Source organism: Neodiprion fabricii, chromosome 2 (assembly GCF_021155785.1).
Source record: "Neodiprion fabricii isolate iyNeoFabr1 chromosome 2, iyNeoFabr1.1, whole genome shotgun sequence".
Taxonomy (NCBI): domain Eukaryota; kingdom Metazoa; phylum Arthropoda; class Insecta; order Hymenoptera; family Diprionidae; genus Neodiprion; species Neodiprion fabricii.
In genome coordinates, this window is record NC_060240.1 from 38,633,203 (window position 1) to 38,639,453 (window position 6,251).

Consider the following 6,251-nt stretch of genomic DNA (forward strand, 5'->3'; position numbering starts at 1 on the left):
ATTCATTATTTGTCACGTATGTGGATAAGTTACATCATGTACTTGTGTATTACACACATAATGTATTATAAAATATCATGAATCAAAAATGGTTGTAAAAGTTTAACGAGGTCTGCAAAAGTGAAAATATATATAATAATAATATTATTAAACAATGTTGTCGATGTATAGAACGGAATAAAATCAAGAGTATATATAACGATGTCTACGTGTGAAGGAAAAATACAAAGTAAAGTAAGTAACCGAATATCTTGAGCCAAGTAAATACTGTACATTTGGCAGTTTAAAGAAAAGAAAAGTTAATAGCTCAAAAGTAGAGACTGTATTATTAGATGCGAGGAGTATGGATGGGGGGGGCAGGGGGATGAAAATAAATAAAATACGGTCCAATACGATATCGCTACTCGTAATTTTTCGACGGTTTCCTCAATTATATTCCCGTCATCAGGTATCATCCACGATCTCTGGAGCCTGCATCAGACTGTATAAATTTTAGTTTCCAAGCGTTCCTTTCGACGTGAAAATTTTCAAATACGACGAGAAAGAAGCCTGCCCGTGATAAATTTCAATATCGATATCGATTTACATCATATCTTTCAGCAACAACGGGTTTTACATCGTGCGAGGTACACAATGCGGGTAAAAAAAGTCGAGGGTGAGGAAAGCTGCTCGCGTTCATTGTACACCTCTCCCAGGTGAAGTGCCAAAGGATGTAACAGAAGAGGGGTTTTGTTCTTTGGCACGTCGAAAAAGCTCCGGAGGATCGCGTCGATTATTTGTGCGTGAACTTTCACCCCTTGTTGCGTAATTCACCGATAGGTACAACATGGGACGAGGGATGGATCGAGAACCCTCCGCGCGACGGACTTGGATGGATTATAGAATTTTCGCTGCCTGCCGATACCGCGTAGCTCGGGAATTATATTCACGGGTTATGAATTTCGTATTATATTTTCATTTTTCGACTACGCGACCCCGTCTTAAAGCGGTGCAACTTTAATGAAAGCCGGCGAGTTATCAGGGCGGAAAGACGCGGCCAGCGTACCGAGCGGGAACATCAGCGGAAATTCAGAAGACTGCTAATTCTCTGCTGGAAAGATGGGAGAAGAAGAGGGAGACTAGAAAAGGAAGACCGAGAAACTATTCCGGTCCTGAGCTTCACGTACGAACCCACGTACGTATACACCTACTCCCTGCAAAGCACGTACGGCTGAAATGTTGTTCGGATTTACTACTGACCCGAAGATTAACCCCGTGGCACAATTAAATTCTCCTCAATCAAACTCAACGCGAGTAGCAGAGGAAAGGCCGCGCCCTTCTACGAGGTTGCGAGCGACTCGTATTTTTTGAGTGCCACAACCGCGTGAAGGCCTAAACTATAATAGGTGAGACTCTGTTTTCACGGGACGGAAAAATCGCTGTATCAAACGTATCTTCTACATACTTCATTGCTGGAACGCTAAGAGAACGTATTTTGTAAAAATCAGATCTCCATCAAGTCCGGGATACATTTTTCATCCATTTCATTCGCAGCCTTATTTTACTGCTGCGGTTTGGTTGGGTACCTTTCACGATTGCTTGCCGTGGAAATTTGGTAAAATATTCCGGAATTTGGTTGTGCATATGGCGCGTTCCATGACATCTCGACCAAGGTTCTACCTCGATATCTCAGATTGGCTTTATAATTTTTTTAAACGTAGAATCTTGATCGAGATGTGACGGAATGCCCCATATATATAACCACAATATTGAATCAATCGCGCAGTTTCATTTTTACACTCTTTCTAATTCCGATGAGTGATCCAAACAAATTTGTGCTGATACCGCGATCTCGAATATAATTTAGCGATTGACGCTTACAGAGTTTTGACACGCGGCTGATAAGATCGATGTCACAGGATCGACGCGTTTTCGTTGAATCGCGGTGACAGAAATATAAGAAGGCGGTGAATATTCAGAGAATGCATTGGCAGCTAGAGGGTGGTTACGAGTTGGTATAACCGATGTACAGTAAAGTTCTGGTTTCTAGGAGAATACGAATTGCGTCTGAAGGATCTGCTTCCTCTGTGTTTCGCATTAACTTGCCGAGTGTTTGCAATATTTACTGGAGCGACAAGACGGTGTGCATACAGGCATCGGTGTACCTTGCGCATGTAGACGCATACAGGAAACAGCCACAGATCAATCTTGTACGTGTGAATACGTTTTCCCAACTGCCACTGATCATCGCCGTTCGTCGTCTCGGGCTGCAGAAAGAAGGCGTCGCAAAGCGAAGTGAAATAACTGCTTTTCACCCCAAGAGACAAATGCCGAGAGACGGTGTTACGTGCCGGGGTCGAGGGCTGGAGGCTCAAGTAGCGAGAAATAGGCTATCTCCCCTCCAATTTGATTATCCTTCCCCGGTTTCTTTTTCTGGATATAAAACTCGCTACCCCCTCCAGGCTCCGTGGGGATGAAAAGAGAAAGGAGTTTCAAAGGGTGAGAAAGAAAAGAAAAACAACGAACGAAGGAACGAGAAGCAAGAATGGAAAGAAAAAAAAAAAGAAAAGAAAACGTCGTCGCTGTACCAAAAAAGCCAGTAACTCGTTCCACTCACGATCATTTTTTCGTGCCGATTTTTTCTACGGAATGAAAAAAGTTATCCACCCCTCCCTGTTTCTTCCCTCGTCACACGTGCGAATCGCAACTCTTCGCCGTATATGGTTTGAGCAGGCTGCAGAGAGAGAATTATCCGCTTCTGCGGGGGTCCGAAAGAGGCAAGAAAAAATGAAGAAGCAAGTAAGTAAAACCCCACGTCGAAAAGCAGGGGTAATAACAAATTGGACCCTGGCAAGGTCGTTACTGCAGTGGGAAATTAACGGCCCATTCAGGTTTAGGAACTGGAACCGCGTCGTCGTAAACCGCGCACAGCCGTGATACTCGGCACTTCGAACCGGTATAGCGGCAGGCAGCGGTTAATAATACTTGAATAAAGCTCAACCCCCGGTTACATTGCCGGAGAAATTAAGCTCAACGAAGTCTCGAGTTCGAGTCTAAGTCGAACATCCCAACGTCGTCCTCGCAATGAAAGCCCATCCGCCATTGTCGATTGGATCTCAAAAGCGAACGGCCAACTTTTTGAATGGCATAAATATTCTCAAATGTTGGAAACTTCGAAACCGTTGTAATTCTCGAATGACGTGACTAGAATTGATCAAAATTACAAGGGAATTATAAATTTCCAAATTATCTACTTTTGAGAGAGTCGAAATTTCGCATGTTTTGAACTTTCGAAAGGTGAAAATTCCGAGCATCCAATACACGGTGTACTGAACGGCTCGCAAATCATGTCTCAAGAAGGACATCGTGCTGCGGAATTCCTTCGGCATTATGGTATTCGTCAGGAATGACGTTTTCCTTCCGGGCCTATAGAGAAGTGAATTATTGGTGAATAGCTGCCGTTGGACTGCACGAATGGTGTAGTCTTCTCACCTGTTTGTAAAAGGATGCCGCAGTATGGTGGTGGGAATGCGTTGAGTAAATTAGGGCCAAGTTTCGCCGTGGAAAGGTGCCTGGAAAACTGTAACGGGGTGATCTAGGACCGAATCGGTTTAGTTGGTTAGCTCGGAGAAAGAGCAGAGCCCGAAAAAAGAAATAAAAGAGGAAAGAAAATATAACAAAGGTCGAAGAATGGGAGCATGGAGAGAACGTAGTTCGATAGGCGGGGGAAAAGAGGAAAGTGAGAACTGTCGAATGGGCTGACCCTTTACGGGAGGCAGTCCTGAGGGATACAACGACGGATAAGCGAATCCGGTGCAGCAGTCGGGAAAATAGAGAAACCATTCCGGCGGCGTCAGTCGTGGATTTTCTCTGTATCGAATTACCTTTATACCTCTCAATTCTTCATCTCCGTGCGCTGCGACGCTCGCTTGCAGCATTTTGCCCCGTCCTATCTTCAATCGACGACGTCGATTCGTTTGCAGATTGTCGTGAGTCGTTGAAGTCATCTCGAGGGTGTAACTCAACCCTGGAATCGAGTGTTTGCGTTGCCTGATTGATCGGACGTGCGGCAATTGCTATGCCGGTTGGTGTTCCGAACCGCAGATAAAATCGAGAGGGAAATGGGCAACCGCTTCCTAGTGAGCAATGGACGACTGGATCAAGGATCGCGGTGTAAATCCAAAGCCAGGCGTAACGCGCAGTTCCTACGTACCACAACGTACGACGTACATATTGCGCCGAGGGATCGATACCGGTCTGGGTTTTCCAATTCCGGACACGGAGATCATCGGACACCGCTAAGGTCTCCCATAAATCTGAACCCCAACGACAAAGGTCTGCAGCTCACGTGACTCCGCTAGTGTGATTGCTTTTATCCCTTCTCGCGATAATGTCGCCCTTCACCTCTTCAAATATTTCGATATAATCCTTGACTCGAGATTCTCGTTTCTGAAGGTGGATGGAATTTGGAAATTCAAAGGCATAAAGACTATTCTCGTTGGAACTTAAACGTCGAATGAAAAGCCTCTGCAAAGTTTCAATGAAGGGAGGACAGATCTTGGCTTACTGTTAGTTTTTTTTAGGTTAGGAGAAGTTGAGAGGATCGGAACAAGCTGGTGTTTGTAATTTACACAGTTAAATATCTGCGGTGAAATTGAATATCCTGTTCTTTATTTTGGCTTAGCCATTCGAAGTTGACGGTAACGTCTGCATCGCGAAGCATCAGACAAGCGAGATACGCCGGTATATTGTAACTGCTCGCGACTGCACCCAACGTCGTTGCTGTAGATATAAAATAACCGAAGCGAACGACGGTGCAGATAAAAACCAACGAGAAAATCTCGTTCGACAAACAACAATATGCATCGGTGCACGAGAACGTACATTTATGTTGGTGTGTTTGCGTGGCATAAGGCCCCGGAGCGGAGGCAGGTAGAGACCAGGTACACCTTTGTTCGCCTATAAATAACGTGCATTTGGCATTCCATTCCCTGTGCAATGTGATTATTGACGATCAGTGGAACTCGAATGTATACGCCGAGAATGCGGATGGAGAGATGGATGAGTCCTGATATATGGCAAATGAGGTGGGAACACGAATTGGAGAGAGTATTTCACCTGAGTATATTCGGAAGTTGAGCAAACTGTGACGGCGATTCAAAGTTGAGTCCTTCTCTGTCCTCGGCGACTGATCGGAGATGCTCGTTTCGGTGCTTTGCAAAATTGGTATGAAAAATAGGGGTTGAAAAAGGTGGGAGAGAACCGCAAAAATTTGCGTGCACATCACGTACGTGCCTTCGTGATAACGACACGGGGTATTATCGAGAGTGGAATCCAGCCAAACTTTTTAAATATTCAAACCACGGTGAGTAGGCAAGATAATATCCGAGTTGAAAAATAAATTGACTCACGCCATATTTTCCCCAGAAAGCTTGACACGCTTAACCAGTGTTGGAAAGATTTTCATACCTGTAGGTAAAATGGAGAAAATTATGAAACGGTCGTTACGTTACTCGGTCGGATACAGAGGCGAAAAAACAAAAAGTCCGCTCGATTAACGATTAGCGTACGCAATTACGAATCAACCAGGGTGGTCACAAATTTTTGGGAACAAATTTCATGACATTTCCAGATTTTTAAAAACCTAAGACCTCGTTTTCTCTGAGTCATTTTCCACCTCTGGCATGTTACTGAAACCTGAATCGTTCAGCTTATTAACTCTATATTCGGTTCAAATTCAATTCGAATAAAAGAAAAATATAATGTACAACAACGTCAGTTCAGTCCAATTTGTTTTGTCGACGAAAAAAAGTAAACTTGTTACCTCGAAAAATCATTTCTAATTCCCATGATAGAAGACTAATATTATCAGTTTTTTTCGTGACTAAATTAAGAATTCCCTGACAATTTCAGGTTTTCCGAATTTTTCAGGTATGTGGCCACCCCGTCAACGTTCCCGGAATCGTCGTCACGGCGATTCCGCTGATCAATCATTTTAAAAAAGTTGCGGTGCAATCTTATCTGGAAAGGTGCAGAGCAATTCGATATCTTGTTTCTAGGACAAATAGATCGACGATGCTGCGGCTGCTGAGCTGCACGGCAAAATGGATGAACCGAGTAGGGATAAAAACACGTCCGGCAAAGATTGCTTCTTAGTAAAAACGCGAACGTCACTAACGCGGCAAATGGGGACAGCGGCAGTTCTTTTCTCGTCTCGATAATTGCTGGCACATCTGCAGGCGTTGAATCACCTGGAATTGGACCAGTGTCGA